The 25529-nt window shown below is 36.8% G+C and overlaps 1 long non-coding RNA gene across 1 annotated transcript; it reads right to left on the bottom strand.

Moving 5' to 3' along the window:
- Positions 1-1364: 1364 nt before the first annotated feature.
- On the bottom strand, positions 1365-22573 carry LOC123651888. The gene is made up of 3 exons (XR_006740872.1): positions 22477-22573; positions 18979-18988; positions 1365-1419 (listed from the first exon to the last, which is right to left on the bottom strand). It is a non-coding gene; the product is annotated as an uncharacterized LOC123651888 (long non-coding RNA).
- Positions 22574-25529: the final 2956 nt, after the last annotated feature.

The raw sequence follows: 25529 nt of genomic DNA, 5'->3' as shown, positions 1-25529 counted from the left end.
GATAGTACCATAGTTGGCAAACCTGGTAAACAGGACTATAACTATAATAGATGATTATGATAAACATCATCAGTAATATCACATAGCCTGTGATATGATAATATAAGAAGAGCACTATATTCTGGTGTTCTTTCTAAAAATCCAAAAACCTTTTCTAATCCTGATAAATACCAGTCAATTTTAACTTGAATGACATTCTACAAAATCCTTGGCCAGTCTTCCTTAAAACAGTGAAGGTCAAGAAAAACCTAAGAAGCTGTCAAATAATTTGAGACACTAAAGAGACATGATGAATAAATGTGTGCTGTGTTATCCAAATTAGGTCTAGTATAGAACAAGGGTTTTGGCAGAAAAGCTGGTTAAATTCAAGTAACGTTTAGAGTTTAGTTTATAATAACGTACCAAAGTTGGTTGCTTCATGGAAACACATATAATGTATACAGTGTAAAATGTTAATGATAGGAGGAATTGAAACCAGGTGAGGGGTTTCTGTAAATCTAAAAATCTTATTTTCAAATGTAAAAAAACCAACAACAACCACATTTTTTTTTTAAATGAAAGAAAAATAAATGGAGTATATTTAGTCATGGTTTCCATGAAGGAAGGAAGAAAAGAAGGATAGGAGGGAGGAAGGGAGAAAGGGAGAAGAAGAAAAGCTGAATCACATAAACACAAAGTAGCACTATATACTTCAGTTTCTCCTGGGAACAGTAAATTTAATTTAAGTTTAGAGCAGTAATTGCTGCAGTGAGAATAATGCTGCAAATGAACTAATACTAGTTAATAGTACAAGTGTGACAGCTATGAGAAATGAGTAATTTAGTATTCAACTTTGCAGGTAAATGTCAATGCTTAATTGCTAGTTCACCATATTAACAATGAATAGAAGATTCATCATGTGATTGATTTAATACAATGAAGCCACATCTGTAATTGATTATTTGATTGTCAGTTATTAAAAACTGTTTAGTTTAATTTAAGGTTGCTTCAGAGAACATACGTTTATTGGGATTAAAAATGTAGAAAGGCAAATATTTTTGGATTCTTTTTTTCTTTTTGGTTTCTGGTTAGTTGTTTTTTGGTTCCTCATATTTCAAATCATTAATTTGATTCTCAGAATCCTCTACTCTACTGTTGAATCCCTGTATATTATTTTTTAATTCAGTCAGTGTATGTTTAATTTCTGACTGCTCCTTTTCCATTTTTTTTGGAGGTTTCTAGAAGATTCTTGAGTAACCTTATAACCATACCCAGTAGTTTTCTTTCTTCAATTTCTTTGATTTGTGACAGGTTTCTTTGTTTCTGCATTTTGGCTGCATCCCTGTGTTTATTTCTATGTACTGGGTAGAGCTGCTATGTCTCTTTGAGTTGATATAATGGTTTGTGTAGTAGGTGTTCTATGGGGCCCAATGGCTCAGCCTCCCCAGGCACCTGAGCTGGGAGCTCTAGGTGCACCCCTTTGTGGGCTCTGAGCACAGTCTTGTTGTTGGTACTTGATTGCTGTTGGTGTCACTGGGAGGAATTGACTTACAGACCAATTGGCTGTGAGGACCAGCTTCAACTATAATACAGTAAGAGAGCTACAGTAAAAGAGCTCCATAGTGCAGGAGACAACACTATGGAGCAGTACTAGCTCCAGTGGGGCTTTGGTGCTCACTGAGTCTGCTCCTTGAGTGTGTCACTTATGGATGTGAATGTAATCTGGTACAGTCTGACACTGACCACTGGGTACACCGGCTCTTGGGTCTCCAGGGAGGTACAAAGTTAGCCACTGCCTGGGGCCATCCAGAAGGAGCAACAAAGAGATCTGCAGATTCATCCTCTTCATATCGGGTTTGGAAATGCCCTGATGAGGCCCGGCTCTGAAACAAAGCAGGCTTGAGCCTTTTATTAATAGGTTTGGGACTCCCTGACCCAGCTGCAGTTTGTTTGAGAGATTTTGCCCTGAGCAAGGAAGGGCAATTCGTATCAAAAGCCATTGCATGCAGCTTGGGTGAGGTTGTGAATTGGATGAGGCGGGGTTTTAGGGAATCACCAGGGCAGAGCAAACAGAAATGGCTGCCAGTCAGCCCTGTGACTAGGGCGGTCCCAGCATAGGAACAATGATCCCTGCAAGCACCTCCATTTGGGAGAAAGCTGCCCAGGAGTTCCTGCCCCGATGCCAGGCAATCTAGTTCCTCCTTGGAAGCGTCTGTATTCCACAGAGCCTCGACCTGGTGCTGGAGCTCGCAGAAGCAGAACCTTGTAAGTTCAGTTTGTGATGCCGGCCTTTTAAGAGGAACAGCTAGGCCTCCAGCAACCTCTGTGTCACTGAGCCCCAATCCCTACTGGTATTTACAGCCAAAGGTCTTACTGCCCATAGGGACTTCTTTTCCCAGCTCTGGGACCCTAGGCTGGGGGTCGGGTGTGGGACCCCTTGCCCCTCCAGGCAGCCTCCACAGAGATGATCTCCCTCCAGATTAAAACAAACAAACAACAACAACAAAAACAGCACACGAGGGTGCCAGCCCAGCCCATTTCATGCCTCTGCACCTTTTACCAGTCTTAGTGTGCTTTCTTCTTGACTCCTCTCATTGTAGGACTTCCATTCAGCCAGTTTCTCAGCAGTTTTGGATGATGGTTGTTCTGTATTTTAGTTGTAATTTTGATGTGTGTGTGGGAGGTGGTGAGTATAACTATGCAGTCATCTTCCAAATCCTCTCCATCCTAACTAAATTATAATAAAATCAATGACCTCTATGATCAATAATTTAAAAGGGAAATTAAAGATAAAAACACCATCTAGTATTTCAAGGATACACATATGATCAAGAGCAATAATAGAAGATGGTAAATAGGGATTTGCTTTTGAGGTACTAGAGTAAGGTGACCAGACCTCCCGCTTTTGGCGGGACAGTCCCAATTTTTTAAACAATTTGTCCTGCAAAAATCAGGACATTTTTAAAATGCCACAGGATGTGGGACAAATTGTTAAAAATTGGGACTGTCCCACCAAAAGCGGGACATCTGGTCACCTTATACTAGAGAAAAGTCTGTGACATTCATTCTCCATCCTGAAATCCCTCTTTTTTGGAAGTTGAATAAATATGCTTGAATGTGTTCCTCTTTCAACTAGAAACAAAAACAAACCAGAAGAGGAATTTGTTCCAAGGTTTAAATTGACAGAGACTTAATGGACCCAAGCTGAAGAGTGCACAGGAGGGTTGGAAGCAGTAGTGGAATCTTTTAGGAATGTCTTTGGCCTCCTCTTTCTTGTCTTTGTGCACCTCCATTCCCTCCACATCCTCCATCTGACTCCAGCCTTCCTGGAATAGGCTCTGTCTGCAGGAGTCAGAAGATACCCGAATCATGGCTCAAAAGAGTCATCACTGTAGTTGTAATTTTTGCAGACACTAAAAGACTAGCTCTGGAGAGGGATAATTACGTGGATAGTTGTTGGGCCAGCTGACTGCTCTGTTAATCCATCAACTCTGATAAATAGAAGTAGGATCACAGGGTGAAAATCTGATTGCTTAAGAGGCTCATCTCTGCCTTTGTGGAGGAGATAGTTCCTAGGACAGAGGTAGTGGTTCCCGCTTAAACAAACAAACAAAAATACATATTATGAGTATATTTTTCTTCCATTGTGAGTATAATGTCCAGTACAAAGGTGAAGCTCAAGAAACTATTTTGAATGAGTGGATTTTAGAATAATAGCTAATTTCTCATCTATCACCCTTTATTTGTGGATGTTATGTAGACTGCTTAAGCACGCTAATTTATGGAGGAACAAGAAATAATAATTTCTTTTAACGAACGCTTTTTAAAAATCTTTATTGTTGAAAATATTGCATTGGTGCCCCTTTCCTCCCCACATTAACCTCTTCCAGCCTGCTCCCAATTCCTAACGCCCCCGCCCCCCCCCCACACACACACACCAATTCCTCACCATCGCATTGTCTGTGTTCAGGGATTATAAATATATGCATACAAGTTAATTGGTTGATCTCTTCCCAATCATTTTCCCCTGCCTTCCGTCTAAGGTTCAACAGTCTATTCATTTTCTATGACTCTGGGTCTATTTTTGATGTCAGAAACTATGTTAGATGCTTTAAATGTAATTAAAAGAACTAAGCATTTAATTGTTTCAGTGAATGTCTCATTTCTCAGGCACTGTTCAACAACCTGGAAATTGAGCTACACGGAACATTTCATTGCAGTGTAATGGGTGTTCACAAGCAGAAGGAAAGGGTGCCATGGGGAGGTGGAATCAGGGAGTTACTTCACTTGATATTTACATAAACCCTGCTAGATAATGTGGCAGAGAAGTTATGTGTCATTTAACATTGCTACCTTTGTCTTTCACCAAGAGGCCCAGAGAGGAGAGGGAGCCTAAATTAGAAGTCAGTCATTTCTTATACAGGAGTCCTTGCTTTGTTATGAGGGGATATTAAAACTTGGATGTTGCTGTGATGAACACAAAGTCCAAAAGATGGTTGGTTTGGGCACAGACGAAGGTTAAAAACTCAGGTTCACTGACTGGGAATCACATTCTCCTGCTGTGCATTTATTTTCTCTACAGAAACAGATGAAAAGTACAGAAAAAGTGGGTGCAGCTTCCTCATGAACTAAGTTACCAAGAAGTGCCAAATCAATCTATCTTTTGTTACTAATGGTGCCATAAACACTTCATATCCACACTTCTCTCTAGACTTACTTTTCTGAAAGAAAGATCAGTTTTTTGTAAAAGTGGTGCTGGCACAGATGGAATATTTTAAATTTTATTTACGCAGAGACATTTAAGGGAAGAAACGTTTGATGGCTTAGAGTTTAAAAAAAGAGATTCTTTTAAAAAATTCTTTATTGTTGAAAATATTACAGATGCCTTTTTTTCCTTTTTTTTTTTTTTTCCCATTGACCCCTTCCAGCCTGCAACTTCCCCTGCCTCTGGCCTTTACCACACTATTGCCTGTGTCCATGGGTTATGCATCCAAGTTCTTTGGCTTTTGTTTCATTTCAGTGCCAGTCCACAGATAAAGCAAGAAAAGTCTTCCTTTCCCCACCCATAAAAAAAGAAAAAAGATCTTGAGTCTTGAATTTTTGTCTTTTACAATAACAAATCTTTTGCTTAATCTGCATTTTTCTTTCATTGCTGAGAATAATATGAAAATCAAATGATTGTGGTTGAAGTATGAATTTGATTCTCTGTGAGAGTTGAGTTGTCAGATGTCACATTTCTTATAAAATAGGGAATTTTATGTTTTTCTGTTTATTTTGCACAGAGAAGTTCTGCTATAAATTCTTAAGATTGTTCATTTTAATAAATCACTTTATGGCAACTTGGTAATAGCTCGTTTATAGAGAAGTTAGCACATGTTCAGTATGCCTCAGTTAGTGAAGCAACAGCTAACAGGATTATTCTGAGCCAGCATTGTGAGAGGATACTCATGTGTTTTAAAATTTTACGAAGTTTATATATTCAAAATAAGTTTACTTTTTAGTCTTAAACAGGCAAAACTAGAGACAGTTTCTCTCTGAGTGGTTCATTATTTCTCAATGCAGTTTGCTTTCTGCCTGGCTTTGTGGTCTGAATGCAATAACAATTTATTCTTTGTTCCCCAAATTTACTATGAGGGATTCATAAATATTCAAATACTTCAAAGTACAATCGTAAAAAGGAATAAGAAATTTTTAGGAGTCTTACAAATTCAAATTTTTCATCATCGTTTTCATTTGAGTATTACTGTTAAATTGTGGGATTTACTATGCTAAATGAAATGTGAATATAGTGTAATCAAGAAAGGCATGCACTTTCAATTATTTCAAGATTAAGCAAATTAATGGAGGTTTTCATGTCATAGTTTCCTATGGTGTTTTGCAGGAAGATTGATGTTTTATAGAGACATTAAAAACAATTAAACATTTAAAACAAACAAAATGTTTCCTATAATCTCTCCTGATACCCATCTGCCCCCAAGTAGCACATTGTTTTCTGAACTGAGTTCTTTAGTGAGTTAGAAGATGTGAAATAAGTAGTCTTTTGAAGCTCAATAATAGAGCTTATTATTAATTTCTTTCACAGTTTTGAATCATGTAGACTGTGAAACATACTGTATTTTCTGGCATATAAGACGACCCCCTAATTTTACAGTTAAAACATATGTTTAGGCCTATATTCGCTGTATAAGACTACCCCCACTTCAAAGAAAAGACTTACTTTGCCGTCAAGATCTGCAGGTAATTTTTGTGCAATTTTGGTCTTTTGCCCCCGATTTTTGGTTGACTTTTTTTCCCTTTCAAAAGTCGTCTCATATGCCGGAAAATACGTATGCAAAAGCCACTATGCCAGTGGAGTGAACTCTACTGGGAATGGAAGAGAATGAATAATTAAAAGTGAAGCAAGTGAAATTGCTTGTGCTTAAAATCCAGTTTCAACAGTTACTGGCTCTGAAAATGTAGGCAAGCTAGGAAACCTCTCAGCAGTTAGTTGGTCCTCTATATGGTTTGGGTAATAATACTAAGGTGTCTAAGTGGTTTTTTGATGGTTCATTTGGTATTGGGAATAATGCTCTATAAATTTTACTTATTGCCATAATTATGGTATATCCCCAGCACTCATATTTCTCTATAGTCCTATTTTCGATATTCATTGTTGCATATTTACTTTTCTCAAAAGATGAAAACTGAGGTTCTATAGTCTCCAGAAGTAGAAGGCAACATGCAGAGGAAACAATGGATGTGGAAAAATGTAAAGATCTTTGATTTCTGTGACTAAGTCAATTCACCCAAGGTCTTTCTCTTATGTCTTTTGAGATCACTTGTCACAGTTTTAGTTTTACCTACTTTCATTAAGATTTTGATTAGGCACTTTGCCAAATCTGTATAACATAAATATTAGTAACAAAAGTGATGATGACAAGAATAACAGCAACTATTATTAGATAATCAAGCTAGGGATATCACTTTTATAAAATAGAAAGCTACAGTTTGATTAGCTATCAGTATTACAGTGAGAAAAGGAGTTTGAAACTTGAAACTATCTGCTGAGACTCCAAATAACTTTTTTCCTTTCCTTATTTGTATAAACATGTTTCAGAAGTTAGAACTTCTTAAGTTGCCAAAATACATTGTTATGTGTTCTAGATAAGAATAACAGAAGTTATGTTTTTTTCAAAAGGAATTCAGTATCAAAATTCACATCTACCAGGAAAAGACAGAAAGGAAGAAGGAGAGAGAAAAACTATAGCCCAAACCACAGAATCTACCTACTAAAATGTTAAGTATTTAATTCCTTTTGATATAAAGCATTAGATTGATGAAATATTCATTCTGTTCAATTCTTTAAAACAAGATGATTTTTTAAAAATAAAATGAGGATAATATTAAAAATTTATGTCTGAATCACATATACCTAAGTATTAGGAACATAAAATGGTGAGTAATGTGCAGTTTTTTCTGAAAGGATTTTTATGTCAATTAACTTATTTTAGTAGGTACTTCTTATGCTTAGTTTGCATTTTGTTTTTACTACATACTTGTGCAAAAATCTGAGATTATTTTAATATGTTATTTTAATACATAATAAAAGTATCTTCCACATTATTTAGAAGATAGATTTTTAGATTAACTTAAAGCTGAATCTATTTAAATGGAAATGTGCTAACATATTTTAGCTTTGTAGAAATGGACTTTTAGAAGTATAATTTCTGGATCTTTGTACCCTTAAAAGTTAAAAATTGGTCTTATTCTTATAGATGCTTCAATTTGGTGGGATTACATGATTTAGCAATAAGAATTATATAAGTAATCTTCAATTTGTTGAAGTCATTTTATATTGATGGGTACATTGGCAGTGTTCTCCTTAGCATATTATATACTACTTAACTTAGTTTTATTCATGAGAAAATAGAATAATGTATCAAAAATAAAAAGTTTTATTTATAATTCTATTACAAAGTAGGAAGGACTAAGCTAGCAGCAATGTATAACTTCCACCAAGAACAACAGCAAACATTGGGTAAAATGGAGGAAATATTTATAGGAGAATAATGGTTAGGTGCTGAGGGAATAAAAACTTGTGAGACTAATTTATTGGATGTCATAAACCTCAACTAGGTGCACTTAATTCTGCAGACATATTTCCCTCAGGGATTTGCTCATTCTTACTCCCAATAATTGAGGTTCAAATTTAGACCTTGGATAGGGCATTTGAAAAGGCACAGGAAAAATAAAAAGTAGCGTGGTTTTTTTTTAGACATTGACCTTCGTACAAGTCTGGGCTTATCCTCAGGACGTTTGCTGAAATCAGGGGCTATGATATGTGGATACTAAACAATTATATGTAATCCTACTAACATATTGAATGTTTTTTCAGCAGTCTCATGAAACACAAATTAGCGATTAGAAACTATTACAGGGAAGAACCCTATACATTACACTTGGCTATCACTTCAGTATTATATATGGCTAGGCATAAATCAGAGGTAGATTGAACCTGCAGTACTGTGAACAGTTCTTGCCTTGACCACATTCTTGAATTGACAGTCAGGTTCTTCCATCACTTTATTAACCAAGCAGAGGAAATTGTGAACCCTCTCTGGAGGAATCTAATACCTGGACCCTTTGAAATTCTTTTAAACACAGTTTCTGGCATCAAAATTTACTACACATAACAAAACATAGGAATACATAAATGAAAACCAAGATTTGAAACAGAAAACAAAAACAAATTTAAATGATGTAGATTTATTTAATACATGGCAAGAGATTTAAAATAAATTTACAATAGAAACAAATAGAAGTAAATAAATTAAATGATGGAGAATCAGAATTTCAAATAAGGAATAAAAATCAAATTCTAGAATTAAAAGGCATCGCTTATATGAAGACATTGTTAAGAATTTAACAAAATACCACATACAGCAAAAAGCAGAAAAAGTTAACTGAAAGAATTATCAATACAAATGCCAAACTGATGCACACAGATAAAAAAGGAAAGAAAACATAGAAATGAGCTTTGGAGATGTGTGAATAAAAGTGTAAAGATATAACAAATGTCTAAATGTAGTTTTCTCGTAAGACAGGAGAAAAAGAGAGTAGAAAAGTATTTGAAGAGATAATGACTAAACATTTTATTTTCAGAAGCCCTATGAAATTCAAGACTAACAAACACAAAGAATACAGTGCACAGGTTTGTCACAGACGATTGTTGGAAAACAAAAACACACATAATTCTCAAAAGAAATAGGATGCAGTGAGGGGAAAGGCAGGAGAAAAACATTATCTTAAAGGAACAACCCTGAGACTGAAAACTGACTCTTAGGCAGAAATTATGAAAAGAAAATCATTGAAATACCATAACAATCACCTTATAATAATGCTTACATGATGCAATGCTATAAAATGCAATAAAAAGTATTTTTAACCTATTGCAACATGTGAAGGTGAAGAATCTCACTTTCCTCTTGGATAGGAAATGCTGAAATGGTATCGTGTTTACTACATGTTTGGCATTTTTATATGTTCTTTACATATATATTCACTAATTCAGTCCCCATTTAAAAAAAATCTGCTTGGTAGATGTTATTTTTAATGACAGTTTCGCATGTCAAAACTGAAACTCATACCATATAAATAATTTGGTCATAGTCACTCAAATAATAAAGGGCAGAACCAAAATCCAAACCCAGCAGTCTATCTTTGAAGTTAATAATATAGAAAATCAATATAATATTTTTAAAACTTTAATTTAGAAAAAAAATGTTAGCAGAATACTCTCAGTAAGGTTTTTATGGAAATAATTATGATGATCAGAGTAAAGTGTCATGTGATTTGGAGGACAGGAAACTTCTCTGGCTCCTAGATTAAAATATCTTTAACATAATATTTAGGTTCTCCACAATATAGTCATTGTCTATGTCTTTGGCCTCACCACCTACTATTCATTAAACACTAGAGGCCCAATGCACAAAATTCATGCGTGGGTAGGGTTCCTAGGCCTGGCCAGTGATCAGAGCTGATAAGGGCCTTCCTTCCCCTGGCTGCCTGCTGCCAGCTGGGGCCTTTCTTCATTCTGTACCACTTCCCTGATGGTCAGCACACATCATAGTGAGCGGCCGAACTCCCAGTTGGTCAAATTCCCAAGGAGAACATTTGCATATTAACCTTTTATTATATAGGATGCCTATCTGCAGTTGTATTCCAATACTATTGCATATCTGAAAGTTTCTAATCACACTTAAGCTCTCTTCCTGACTCTGAATCTGTTTATTCCTTTTGAGTAGATTACCCCTATCCCCACCCCTATAGCAGGTCAAAACCATTTCTTTCACTATTGGTCTCCTCTCACAGCAGAATAAGTCCTTCTGTTATAAATCATATATCCCTTTACATAATTTTGAAGATATTTTCACTCAATATGGATTTATTATTCATATATCAATTTATCCAAACTAATTTTAATCCAAGTTTAGGTCTTTTTATTCACCTCCATGTTCTCATTCCTTACAGTGTCAGGCACTTGGTGTTTTTTTTAAAAGTAACTTATGGGAATGAACAAACTGATAAATACATGAGTGTAGAAAGAAAGTATGAAATAAATCCATCAAGATTTGATATTTTGGAATAAATTTTTATGAATTGAAGTTTCATAAAAATTAGTAGATGTTTACGGTACCCATTTACTTATTTTTCAAACTTTAATCAAATTATTTATGAAATATTTGTAATGTTCAGCTTAGAGCACATGCAGTTTGGGGGATGGGCAATTAAACATGAGTCTGTATCAGAAGTCCACAGAAAAGCAAAGAGGATTCAATTCATAATGGATGCAAACAATTATAAGACATGATTGAGGATAATAAAGGCTATAAAAGATACTCTGATAAAATGTTAGAGAATTACGAAGAAGAATTTCCTCCTATCAGATTATCAAAGAATGTTTTCATGTATTCTCTTACTCATGTATTATATTTCTTTAAAATTTGTTAATATGATTTTATTGATTTCAGAGAGCAAGGGAAAGGGAGAAAGAGATAGAAACATCAATGATGAGAGAGAATCATTCTCTGCCTCCTGCATGCCTCCTACTTGGGATTGAGCCCACAACCTGGACATGTGTGCCCTTCACCATAATCGAATGCAAGACCTTTCAATCCAGAGCCTACACTCTATCCATTGAGCCAAACTGCCTAGGGCTCATTTATTATGTTTTAAATGTCTCCATTGCCTTGCTCAGTGATGGGTACATAGTAGAACCTTGACTTTTATAACATGACTATACGATTTAGGGATATGGATATATGCCAGAAAAGTATTCAGGGAGAGAAGTAGGTAAAAAGAATCTCAGAAGCAGGGACAAGTGGGGCAATTATGGAGGGAAATGCCTATTAGTTGTTAAGAGAGAGAGTGGGAGTATGGGTGTGGTAAGAATGAAGATCCCAAGGGAATAACATTGCATTAGAGGATTTATGGATTATCTGCCCAGCAAAGGTAGAAAAGGAAAAAGAACTCAAACTGACTTTATAGTCCATTTTATTAAGGCATACTCCACATACATATAATTTATTCATTTAAATTGTACAATTTAATATTTCTTAGTATATTCACATAACTGTGTAACCATCACCACAAACAATTCCTACATCATTTAGTCCTGATACCAGTGTCTCAAGGTTATAATGATTAAACAACATGTTTACAAATCACCCAATAAGGCATCTGGCTCCTATTAAACATTGCTTAATAAATGTCAGCCACATACTGTTAGTCAAGTGAATTATAAGTGATAGGAACTCTCTGAATTGTCTTTACAGCAATCTGAACCTTGGACTCCACAGTTATGAAATTTGGAGCAGAATTATTGGCTCGCCTCAAATTTTGTTCAGAAAACATTTACAAACAGCTTGTCTCATATTATCAGTCATTGAGAAGTGAATCAATAGGAGATAGTGAGTAATCGAATCTAAGGAGCTATCTAAATTGACAGCAAGCTCAAGTGGGAAGAGGCTCAATACCAGGAAATGTTTCACCAGCAGAGGTCAAAGATGAGACACCACTCAAGGCCTCTCATGGCTTCTTAATGGTGCAAGTGCCCCTTCTGACCTTTCCTTAACTTGTAGAGATAAAAGCTTCCATTTGACCCAGCGATCCCACTTCTGGGAATATGTCCTAAAAACCCCCAAACATCAATCAGAAACAGAAATTGCCAGCCATGAATACTATTGTATATCTAGCAATGTTCTTCTTTAAATAGGAAAGAGAAATAAAGACTTTTTTAGATATACAGAAGAAGGCTAAGAGCATTTATCATCAGAAGACCAACATTGTAAGAAATATTCAAATATACAAATATGCCATGTGAAAGAAAGAACAAAAGGTCACAAACCTATGAATAAGATCACCAATAGGCAAGTGGATGCAGGATATTAAACTCTTTTATAGAATAGGGTACTATTTCCTAAAATATCACATAAAGGTTAAAAAGGTAATAATATTAGAAAGGAGGAGGAAGCCCTGGGCAGTGTGGCTCAGTTGGTAGGAGTATTGTCCCATAGACTCATAACTGAATGGTCACAGGTTTGATTCCCAGTCAGGACACATAATCTAGGCTGTGAGTTCACAACCTGGTTAGGGTAAGTGCAAGAAGCAGTCCAAAAAAGGCAGCCTTTCTGCTTATTTTCAGCAACGCTTGATGGTTTGTGAATTTCAAATGTAAGAGGACACAAGTGCAGCTATCAATGTTCAATGGTTTATGACTTAAAAATAGTTTTGAAGTCTTGTCTAGAGTAGCAGCTACTGAAAAATTTCAAGGAAACGAAGGCAGAAGGTTACATAAATTTCAGTTCAGTTAAGATTGTGTGTGTGTGTGTGTGTGATTGTATGTTCTTCCTATGGTTGCTAAGAAGTCATTGTCTTCCTAACAGGAAATACAAGCAAATATGTGGTGTGGGGGAGTTTATTACTAGCCAGTAGAGAGAATTTGGGTTGGGGATTCTGCTTTTGCTGAAAGTAAGGGTGGGGCCTAGAGTTTCATGGGCTCCCTCTTTATTGGTAAATTTAATACATAACAGTGGGGATTTAAAGGGCAGGGAAGAGAAAAAGCAAGCTAGCTCTATTTCTAGTCATGTGCCTGCAATGTGTTTATTAAAATAACCTTCATGACACTGATGGCTCTCTGAGGTGAATGCCTTGCCAGTCAAAGCTTAATGAGGCATTTGCATTGCAAAAAAGAAGAGCCAACTGTCAGGGCTTACAGGACAGTAAGGCACATAATCTTTATTCTCCCTCTTTTCCTCCCCTGATCCTGATCCTCTCTTTTCCAAGACCCTGGTTTTTCTGGGAATGGCATACATAGTGAACTCATACAACATAAGCTCTTGTGTCAGGCTTCCTTTTCTAGAATCCAGGTAAGACCCCCTAAAAAAACTTCTGTTCTTGCAGTTAGTAATAAAGAGAAATGATCCACTTTTTTTCCTGCTTTTTCTAATAGAAACTGTATTTCTGATAAATAAATAGCCCAATGATGAGAGAAAGCTAATATATCATAAACCAATATCAATAAATATAAAGAAATGATAATATTAGAAATTTATCACGATGCTGCTTAGGTGAGGATACTTGAAGGTAGGGCCTGGGCAACTAAGAGACAAGTTCACAAAAGTATGGAGTCAGGATTAGGTGTGTATGGTGTTAAAGCAACTGAGATCCAGACCCAGATGCCCAGGTACAGAACGGAAAAGTGAACAAACTGTACTCGAGTCACCCAGAGAACATGATAAACCAGGGACATATATGAAACATGTGGATGAATCTTAGTAATAATGTGAGTGAAAAAAAAACAAATCCCAGAATACTGCATGCCATGTTATACTCTATGTTAAACCACAAAACCTAGCAAAATATTGCTTCAGTTTAAATATATGTGAAAAAATCCTAATAAAAGGGTAATATTCAAATTAACTGTCACTCCATCACAAAGATGGTGGCTCCCAGTCCTCTCAGCCCTGCTGGAGTCCCCCAGTCCCAGCAGAGAGGCGGGGGGAGGGGAAGGCAGCCACTGAGAGCAGGCAGCATGAGCAGCCTGGTTCCTGCTGGCTCCTGTGGAAGTGATGCGCAGTTTACTGCACAAAATATCACATGATGGGCTACTAGTTATAAATAAAAAAAAGCAAGATAGTGATAAACCTGTACAGGTATTTGTGGTGGATACAGTAACATGACGGATATACTGGATGTATTTAGGTACATGATAATTTAGTCTCAAGTTGTATTCATTTTTTAAAGGATAAAAATTAGTCCAACTCCATGTACCTGAGTTTAAAATTTAAATTACTTCTCACATGTGAAGTTCTTAGTGAGTAAATAATTTATTTCCAAATTAAAAAAAAAAAACATTATTGATCTGAGTGTTAGTTAATTCCTATGGTATTCTTGCAGCCCAACAAAATGTTAACATGGAAACCAACTTTGAACATGAAGAATCTTATGAAAGAAATTTTCAGAACCCTAGGTCTCTATGGAAACAGTTAAAACAGGGAAAATAAATGTCATGCTCGCTTGCCTTTTATTTTCTGCTTCATTGAAAAATGGCTTATTTGAAATAAACAATATTTTAAAAATGTGATATGCTTTTAATCTCTGAATGAAATTAATATTATCTCTCTAAAGAGTAGTTGTATATTAGTTAACTTAGCTTATTTTCCTCTTTTTTTATTTTTTATATTGACTGCATTACTGGAACTTAAAATTATATATAACAAACTTAGGCTATATGATGCAGCCTATGCTCTTAGGCTATAAGTCTGCACAGCATGTTGCAGTATAAAATTCACACTTGACTCCCAATGTGAGTGTATTCGGGGGTACCTTCTTATAGCTACTCTAGGGTATGCAGAAGACAAACTCATTTTTTGCCTATACAAACTGATGTCCTAGTGTAGGGGTGTCGAACTCAATCAGAGAAGGGGCCAACATCTAAAATCCAGCCTAAATCGCGGGCCGAATGGTTTACTGAACAGTCATAAACTGTCATTGTGATGGAAACACAGCGGAGTGCAGTGATGACAGCGCGGTGCAGGCCACATTGCAAGGCCTGGCGGGACGGATTTGGCTCGCGGGCCTTGTGTTTGACACATGTGTCCTAGTGGGTGCTAAATCTCAATCTTCTATACTAATAATAGAGGAATATGCAAATTGTTCAGGACACCATCATTATAACGACTGAACAGCAGGCTTGTGGGGTGACCAGGCCAGCTGTTCTGGTCAGGGGTTAGAGGGACAACCAAACGACTAAATAGCAGGCTGTATGAGGCAATGAGGCCTGCAGTGGGGGACAGTTGGAGATGACCAGGCCAGTGGGGTGGGTGGCAGTTAGGAATGATCAGTCCAGTGGTGGAGCGGGGCAGTAAGAAGTAATCAGGCTGGCAGGGAGTGCTGTTAGGGGTTGACCAGGCTGGTGGTGGTGGTGGTGGGGACAGTTGGGGGCGACCAGGCCAGGAGGCAGAGGCGGTTAGGGGTGATCAGACTTTCAGGGGGTGCAGTTAGAGGCGATCAAACAGGCAGGCAGGTGAGCAGTTAGGAGCCAGTAGTCCCGGATTGTGAGATGGATGTCTGACTGCCAGGCCTAAACCAGCAGTTCGACATCCCCCGAGGGGTCCCAGATTGGAGAAGATGCAGGCTGGGTTGAGGGGTCTCCCACCCATGCATGAATTCCATACACTGGGCCACTGGTTTTATTATAAATATCTGGGCACCGCAGGCAAAATGTCTCTTTTGGCTTGAGTTATTTTCATGCCTTCTATCTGCAAATGAGATAGTATAAACAGCAAGTTTCTGCATTCCATCAATCAGTCCCGGTTTCTGGAATGATTTGGATGGACATGTAGCCTGAGACAGAAATAAGGCTTCATTTTGTTAAGTTATTGAGCTTTTGGGGGTTCTTGTATTACTATAGAATATCTTAGGCTCTCCAAAGAGTTGTGACTTTTCTTAACCATGTTAGCATTGAAACATAACTATTGTAATTAACTTCCACAGTTATGCTGGCTCTTAAAAGTTAAATTAATATCAAGCTTGGGTGAAGCAGTTAGGAAAGGTCCCAATCCATTCATTTAAATAAAAGAGCGAAGCAAATAGTAAAGGATGAGGAGTCTCCTGAGATTTCTCAATTGGCTGACTATGTCCTATTTCTACTTGTTCTTAGAAACTGAGATGCTCATATCCGAAGGAACTCACAAAACATCTGAAGTCTTGGACATAGGCTAGTGGAGTGGTCTTCTTTTCTTCCACTTGAAGAATGTAGAAGGGGAAGGGAAAACAAAAGGCTCTGGAAGGATAACAAATGTAACGAATAACCTGGTTTGATATATACCCTTAGAGTTAAATGTTTTATTGGTGCGATTTAGCTGAGGGTTGTATTGCATCTCTCAAGAATGGGGGAAAAATAGGTTTTTATAGTAGCTGAACTTACTACAATTTAAAATTATCATTCTGGAGATGACATTTTCAAGAGAAAACTTGAAAATAAATGACAAATTTTAGAACCAATATTATTTGAATACCTACTATTTGCTAACTAGATAGGATTTTATATAATTAATTTTACAACCTCATCAACATTTTGAGCTGATTCTTATTATTCTTATCATTATTCTTATTTATATATGTAAGGAAGTAATTTAAGTTTGGGGTTCTAATTCATTTTCAAGTTAATTTAGGGTTCTAATTTATTTCCTAAGTTAATATATTATGTAACTGGGATTCACTTAACACATTTATTGTGCCCTTGTGAATTATATTTGAAGTCTGAGAGAAAGATCAGAATCAAGTATGATTCCAACATTTTCTGGACTTGACCAATTGAAAGAATGGAGTCACCATTAATAATCTGGAACTTACTAGAAATCATTGTGTCCCATACATATTGCAAACTTCAAAAATCATCAGTCCTACAATTCTCAATACCAATTAGAGTAGCTACCTAATTCTCTACTTTTCCCATACATGCCCTCCACTAGTTACACCAAGCTCTGAAGATATATATATATATATATATATATATATATATATATATATATATAGTCAGTTGTTAAACAGATGTATAATTATTTGAACCACCCAGATTTGATGATCACTTTAACAATGAATGGAGGAAGGGGTGCAATTTTTTAAAAGTTTACCTGTGCTTCTTTCACTACTACTGCTATTTTAGAATTATACCTTATATCTTGAATAGTATTATAACCTAACCTCTATGACATTTTTTTAATTGATTATGGTCTCACATAATTGTCCTTATTCCCCCATTCCCATCCCAAACCCTTCCCTAGATATGCCCCTCCTCCCCCAACCCCCGTTGTCCATGGCCACTGGCTAGGCCCATATGTATGCACACAAGTCCTTTGGTTGATCTCTTCCCCTTACCCCCATCCTCCCTTACTTTCCCTCTGAGGTTTGAGAGTCTGATCGCTGATTCTCTTTTTCTGGGTCTATTTATGTTGTTCATTATTTCCTCTAGATATGTGAGATCATGTGATCCAAGAAATACCCTTGTAAGAACCTAAACTGCATCAAGCCATAATGGTTATGCTAAGAGGCAAATGAATCAGTCCGTAGTGAGTTCCTTTCTGGGCCAACAGTTCTTTTGAGTCCCAATTTCAATGCCATTTTGAGTTCTTCAAAGATCATTGGATTCCCTCACAGTAAGCTCACATCTGTCTGTCTGTGATGATGCCAAAGGTACTCATTTTTCATTGAAGGAAGAGCTAAAGTTTATTTTATACTCAGGTTTTATTATTCTTTGATCCATTACATTTAAAAATAATATTCTGGACAAATGCATTCAATATTTGAATGTCTTTGAAGGATATGGAAGGCTTTCTGATAGCCTGGGTATAAGTATGTCTTAAGTGTTTACATATGGGTAAATGATTAAAAAAAACACACACACATATTGATAGTAAGTTCAAGCTATTTTTTTTTTTTTTTTAGAAGTAACAGAAAAAGCAATTGTCAAAATGTCATACAGGTTAAAAAAGAAAGAAAATGCAATCAACTTCTCCGTGGGATCAAATTCCCTTCTGCTCTTATATCCTTAGGCATGTCACAGAGCAGATCTAATTCCTTTGTTTTTCATTTCAACATGAAACCTGAAACTAAAATAAAGCCAGGTCATTTGTGCCTGGGTTGAAAAAGGGCTCAAAATTAGCCTCCCAGGAGCAATAATAAAAGATCTTATTATTTGCTGCTGGTTGTATGATAGTCACCATATACTATTGGTTCAGGGACAAGAGAGAGGACCCATTGGCATTTGGTCAGCCATTCTCTATACTGGTAGCAGCAGAGGTAAAGATCACCATTGAGCTCTGCCAGCTCTTTTAGTTCATTGTGCAGAGCATAGATGTTCTCTCTGACTTTATTTTGCTCCTGTCACCTCAAGCTTGAGAACAAACTTTAAGCGCTATCATTTTGCTTATTGAGTCACACACATGTGCTTTAATACAGAAGTTCTCCCTTGTATTCAGGTGCACAACTAGACTATGTTTCCAACCCTTTCATAATCAGGAGGGGCTACATGCCTTCGTTTTGACTGATAGGACTGAGTGGGTATGGTAAGGCTCTGAATTTTCATTAGGTCATACATCCCTAAATAGCCACATGAAAAACGACCTTGCTCATTTGATTCACACCTATTAGAACTATTTATGAGTGAAAGATTTTGGTTGTACTGAAATATTATATATCAGATCTACACTTTTAGCAACTGCGCTATAAACAAGTTCACATGACTTCTAAGACCTTTTACACCTTGTCAGATGAGTTTTCTTTCTCATGGCATTTTGTTTGGCAGCATATTTTCTAGCCATAATAGTATGATATTTATTCTAAATTCTCCAAAGTCACTTAATACTTCTCTTATCATATTGCTACCTTTTGTCAAGGATACCTTTTCTTGGCTCTGCTTAAGTGTCTGGAAAACTGTACACAGCCATTTTTAGAAACATTGCCAATTCTAGTAGTGAAAGTAATTTCTCATGAATAACCCCATAGTACCTTTTTAAATTAAAAGAAAATAATTATTCTTTACTTTTGAAAATATTACATATTTTCCTTCCCCACTCCCTGACCCCCGCCATTAACCTCTCTAGCCTGCCCCTGCCCCAGGTCTTCAGCACCCTATTGTCTATGTCTACACCATGGTACCTTTTGTCAACTGATACAGGTCTTATATCTATCTCACCAATATTCACCATGCGAAGACCTAGCAGTTAATACATGTCAATTAAAACCTGAGAAATGGGAAATACATTAAAGAATATACAGGAATCTCATTTTCATGTTTTAATAAGAAGCCTATCTACCAATTTTCTGTTTGTTGAAATCTCATCTTCTGAGATTCTGATACTGTGCTCTTCCCCCATGTCTGGAAAACCCAGGCTGATAGAAAGTATGTTATTACCTAGGGGCGGCGGGGGTGAGGGGGAGAGAATGAATATGAATATAAGAACTTCTAAGAGATATTTGTACACTCATCATTGTAGTGTTATTCACAATAGCTAAGAGATGGGAGTTGCTAAATTGCCCATCAATGGATGGATGGATTTATTTTTTAAAGTGGCATATACATATAATGGAAGATTATTTAATCTTAATTAAAAAGGAAATTCTGACACAAACTACAATATGGACGAACCTTGAGGACATTATGATAAGTGAAGTAAGCCAATCAGAAGAGGACAAGTACTATGTGATCCTACTTATATGAATTAGCCAGAGTATTCAATTCATAGAGATAGAAAGTAAAATAGTGATTATCAGAGGCCTGATGAGAGGGGGGAAATTGGGAATTTTTTTTATAACAGGTATGAAGTTTCAGTTGAGGAAGATAAAAAGAGTGGTGGTGATGGTTGCACAACAATGTGAACGTATTGAATGTCAATGAACTGAAAACTTAAAAATGATTAACATGGTAAATTTAATTTTGTTATGTATATTTTACCACATTAAAAAAAACACCAAGATTATGCAAAGTTAAATGGCACATCTTTTTTTTGGCACATTTTATTAGATTTAAAGAACAAAGACTAACTTAAAAGGTGGTCAAGTGCCACTAATTACCAACATTAACATGGCTAAATTTAGGTGGCATCCATGGAAGACAGAATCTTTAGAGCATGCATCTTGAAATTCTGAGGTGGTAAACCTGGAAAATGTGAGAACAAAAGGACAGATTATTTTATTTCATATTTCCTTTTTCACTCCCCAAATTTATCACTGCTACATTATTGTGCAAAGTATTTCTTGGTTATCACATGTAAATATTTCTCATCTTAAGATTTCATAGATTTGACTCTTGGAGTTTCAGGAAAACTAACCATTCAGTCTTTTTGAGATAATTTGGTAGTTTTTAAGTGGCTGAACTTTGGTGAGGTAGGAAGTACTTGTTTCAAGCTCATTATTCGTGCACTGCGGAAGCAAAGTGGAAGCATTAAGTGCTGAGAAGGTTTGGAAACTGTGCTGGGTTGTTGATTTTTAATTAAGAATAAAATACAATGGAGTAGGTGTCCTTCGGACAAGACAATAGAACTGGACATCAGAAAACAATGGCATAGCTTACCTCTGAATACTTGTAATTATCTGGGAATTGTTGCAGAGAGTCTATAAATTAAAGAATTCTGCAGTGCATTTTCTGAGTCACCTTGGAATCCCCTGCAGCTGCAAAGCTCACACACTTTAAAATTTGCCTTTCTCAAGGAGTTAGTTTTCAAATAATTTTTTGTCTATATTTTGCCCTGTTTTCTTTCTCCTTGACCTTTCTAATTCCACTGATTTTTTAAAATAGATCACTGTGTTTGAAAATAATGCATTTTAGGTGAAGTTTATCTAACTGAGTAAGAAATACAGTAAACCAAATCATTGCTGCAAAGTTTTCTTATACAAGAAATAATGTTTAATTTTTCATTTCTTTAATTTGCTGTTTCTGCTGCTGCTTTTTCTAACTCAGTTACCATTCTGTTTCCTATGGATTCTCTTTAGTTTCTCTTTCCTTTGTCATAATGTCTCATTCTCTGTCCTCTTATCCTGTTTCTTTTAAAGCATGCATCCCAATCATTTGGAAATTTCTCTATAATCTTTATTCTAATTTATTTTCATCCTCTTTGTAACTTTCAGTTCCATTTGAATTACCACACAAAAAGAGAAAATAATAATTTATGTGCTTAGAACCTTTTATTTATTTATTTTTGAGTAAAATCTTTTTTTAAATAAATCTTTATTGTTCAGATTATTACAGTTGTTCCTCTTCCCCACCCCACACCCCATAGCTCCCTTCCAACTGGTTCCCACCTCACCCTCTCCCCTTACCAACTCCCACACTGTCCTCATCTATAGGTGTCCTCATATCTCTGCCTTCCACAGCTCCTGTACAATTTTTTCCAGTCTCTTCCTGCAGCTCTCATACCCTTTTCCCCCTGAGAATTGTCAGTCCACTCCCTTTCCATGCCCCTAATTCTATTATATTCACCAGTTTATTCTGTTCATCAGATTTTTTATTCAATTGATTTTTAGATTCATTTGTTGATAGATATGTATTTGCTGTTCATAATTTTCAACTTTTTTTTCTTCTTCCTCTTCTTAAAAAATACCTTTCAGCATTTCATATAATACTGGTTTGGTGGTGATGAACTCCTTTACCTTTTTCTTATTTGTGAAGCTCTTTATCTGACATGCAATTCTGAATGGTAGCTTTGCTAGGTAGAGTAATTTTGGTGGTAGGTTCCTGCTATTCATCACTTTGAATATTTCTTGCCACTCCCTTCTGGCCTGCATAGTTTCTGTTGAGAAATCAGCTGACAGTGGTATGGGTGCTCCCTTGTAGGTAACTAACTGTTTTCCTCTTGCTGCTTTTAATCGTCTCTCTTTTTCTTTTGCTCTTGACATTTTAATTATGATGTGTTTTGGTGTGGCCCTCTTTGGATTTCTTTTGTTTGGGGTTATCTGCACACCCTGGACTTGTAATTTTATTTCTTTCACCAGGCATGGGAAGTTTTCTGTCATTATTTTTTTAAATAGATTTTTAATATCTTGCTCTCTCTCTTCTTTTGGAACCCCCATAATTTGGATATTGCTACACTTGAAATTGTCTCAGAGTCTCCTTACACTATCTTTATATTTTTGGATTCTTTTTTCTTTTCCGGTTGAGTGTTTTTTACTTCTTTGTATTTCAAGTCTTTGACTTGATTCTTGCAATCCTCTAGTCTGCTGTTAGATCTCTGTATATTATTTTTTTTATTTCCGTCAGTGTATGCTTAATTTCTAGTTGGTCCTTTTTCATATTCTTGAGGGTCTCACTAAATTTATTGGCCTTTTCTAGAAAATTCTTGAAAAACTTATAACTGGTGAGTTTGAACTCTATATCCAGTTATTTGCTTTCCTCCATTTCTTTCATTTGTGACCTGTTTATCTCCCATATAGGCCCCAGTGGCTCAGCATTCCAATTACCTAAGGTGGACACTCTTGGTGCACCCCTTTATGGGCTATGTGCACAGTTTTGTTGTAGTTAAGCTTTGATTGTTGTTGGTATCACTGGGAGGAATTGACCTCCAGGCCAGTTGGCTGTGAGTATCATCTGTATCTATGCTAGGAGAACTTTGTGCTGGAGACATCCTTATGAAATAAGACTTGCTTCAGTGGGGCTTTGGTTCTCACTGAGTCTGCCCCCTGAATGTGTCCCTTATGGTTCTGGTGAGTTGTAATCTGGGTGGTACCACTCTGATCCCACTGGCTCTTGGATCTCAAAGGAGGTGCTAATTTAGCCTCTTTCTGAGGCCACCCAGCAGGAGCTATGGAGAGATCTGCAGATTCCTCTTCTTTGTTTGGATTTTGAAGGTGCCCAGATAAGGCTCCACTGTGAAGCAATGCAAGCTGCTGCAGGGCCTTGGGCCTTTTGGATGTTCTGGGTCTCACTGATTTAGCTGCAGTTTGTTAGGTAAGTTTAGAATTCAGAGGAACGGGCCATTCATATGCAAAAATCAGATTGGTTGGGGTGGAGTCTCAGGGCATAGCAAACTGCAATGGCTTCCAGTCAACCCTTACCTAAGAAGCCCTTGGGTCTCAGTGTCCCAAGGCAATCACTGCAAGCACCTCTGAGAAAAAGCTGCCCTTGAGTTTCATCCACTGTCTGACAGTCCAGTTTCTCCCGAATGAGTCTGGGTCCCCAGAGTCTTGCCCAGAATTGGAGTTTAGAGCAATCAAGAGCTTTGTCTCCCTCCTGATTGAGAAAGCCAGCTACATACTCAGTTGCCAGCCCTCTTTGCATGTGTGCCTCCATATCTCTGCCTTCCACAGCTCCTGTGATTCTCAGTGTGCTTTTCTCCTTCCTTCTAGTTGTAGAATTTCCACTCAGCCAACCTTCTTGTGGTTCTGGATGATGTCCATTTGTCTTTTAGTTGTAGTTTTGAAATTCTTGTGCGAGGCAGCAGTTTAGGTATTTAGATGTGCCACCATCTTGGTTTCTTTCTCCTGGAACCTTTTATATACCAGTCCCAATGCTTAGCATTTTTCTTTATAGTAGATAGTGTCATTTTTATTTTTAAATCAGGAGACTTAAGAGAGTTTATGGAGTGTATCCTATAGTTAGATAATAATGTAAGAGTTTCACCTGCATAATGGACTTCCTGGAAATAGTGAGCGGTAGCAATAGTAGGACAGTCTCCTAATATGATATTATTCTTTTTTCATTTTTAGGGAGCATTTCTAGTGTCATCAGTTTTATATGCAATGACTGTGACATTTGGCAGCAGCTAGGAGAGCAGACACTCAGAAAGACTGGGCTGGAGACACCACGCACCTATCCATGGGAGGAGTCCTTGGGCTCTTTAGTGATGGTGAGTCATCATCTGCCTTGTTCCTGAATTCTTCAGGCAGGTAGACTCACCATAGGACAAAACCATGTATACATGACATTCACCTTTATGCTATGATCCAACATCTTGAATACCCCAATCAGTTCTTCAGCTTCTTGGCTTTTCTTACCATTTATTGTGTTATTCATCCTTCTGGCTTCATACTCAGACCCTTTCCTCTATCTTAGACGTTTCACCTCTTCAATCATAATGATGTTCCCCCTAAGCCTATAGTAGTTTAGCCTCTCATGGTAAATATTTCATTTATTTCAGTCTGGGCTCATAAACCTTGCATCTTGGTGCAAGTCCTTGTGAGCAGTTTCCCTAGATGTGTTGGCTCTGCATTTCTCAGACACAGGGAAGAAATCTAATTGCTATGGCACTTTTTCAGCCATTGTAAATGAGCAGCAGAACTAACAGTTGTTGCTGCTCTCGCCTGTTGATTAAACCAGTTTCTATAACTTTGCATTAATAGTTCATGGGGGAAAAGGGGAAATAATAAAAACTTCAAGAAGGAGAATTTTTCTTACCTTCCTTGGATGGGGGGCATTAAACCCTTGTATATGTGTATCTCTCAGGAGTACCACTAATTCAGGGATTACTTAGCAATTAGATAATGGTGAAAACTGTAATTCGAGGTCTTTTCAGCATGGCTGCGTTACTACACATTTTATTAAAAAGTAAGATTTATAAATGATCCAATATAAGGTGTTCTGTGTCTTTGGGATCCCAAATTATAATCTTGACAAGTGATTTTGCCCAAGTGAGGTTGATTACAAAGGCATGAGGTGAGGGCATTATCCACTAGATCACATGTGTCAAACACAAGGCCCGCGGGCCAAATCCGTCCCGCCAGGCCTTGCAATGTGGCCCTCACCGCGCTGTCATCACTGCACTCCGCTGCGTTTCCATCACAATGACAGTTTATGACTGTTCAGTAAACCATTCGGCCCGCAATTTAGGCTGGATTTTAGATTTTGGCCCCTTCTCTGATTGAGTTCGACACCCCTACACTAGATCCACTGTTGGTTGTTGTGATGGGGTGTGCATAAGTCTTAGCTGAAAGATGCTTGTAAGACAATTTCATAACGCATTAGACAAAATTGGCATCTATAATTTATCAGAACAGCCACTTGAAAAGTGAATAAAACAGCCACACCATTTTTTAATCATAGATCTCAGACTTTCTTGTTAAAATAAATGTTACTCATTTTGAAAAGATATGACTTACAGTTCTAGTATGTAATTTTATAGTTTTTACGATTATGTTTCTACTTTAAAATTGTAATTTATTCTTTTATTGAGACATGTAATTATAACTATATTAAAAGGAAAACTATTTTTCCCAGTATCTCCAACTATCCCTCCAAAAAAAAACCTAAACACAGCAGTTTAAATATGCATACCTATATTAAAGAGCATCTCTACTGGAGAAATAGACATATGCACTACTGTATTAATGCAGTATATGTTGCATATTATATTCAATAAAGAAAACATTGAAAAAATTACAAAACGGATTATTACAAAGTCAAAGAGATTAGCGAGGATAAAAGAAAAAATAACACAAAGGAAAGAAGCAAACCCAAACAGCAGAGATGTAACAATAAGATACAATGGAAACTTAAGTTAAAGAATGATAATGACCCA

This window comes from Pipistrellus kuhlii, unplaced genomic scaffold (genome assembly GCF_014108245.1).
Source record: "Pipistrellus kuhlii isolate mPipKuh1 unplaced genomic scaffold, mPipKuh1.p scaffold_m20_p_9, whole genome shotgun sequence".
In the NCBI taxonomy this organism is placed as follows: Eukaryota; Metazoa; Chordata; class Mammalia; order Chiroptera; family Vespertilionidae; genus Pipistrellus; species Pipistrellus kuhlii.
The sequence above is the reverse complement of the archived record's forward strand: the minus strand, read 5'-3'. Positions and strand labels throughout refer to the sequence as shown.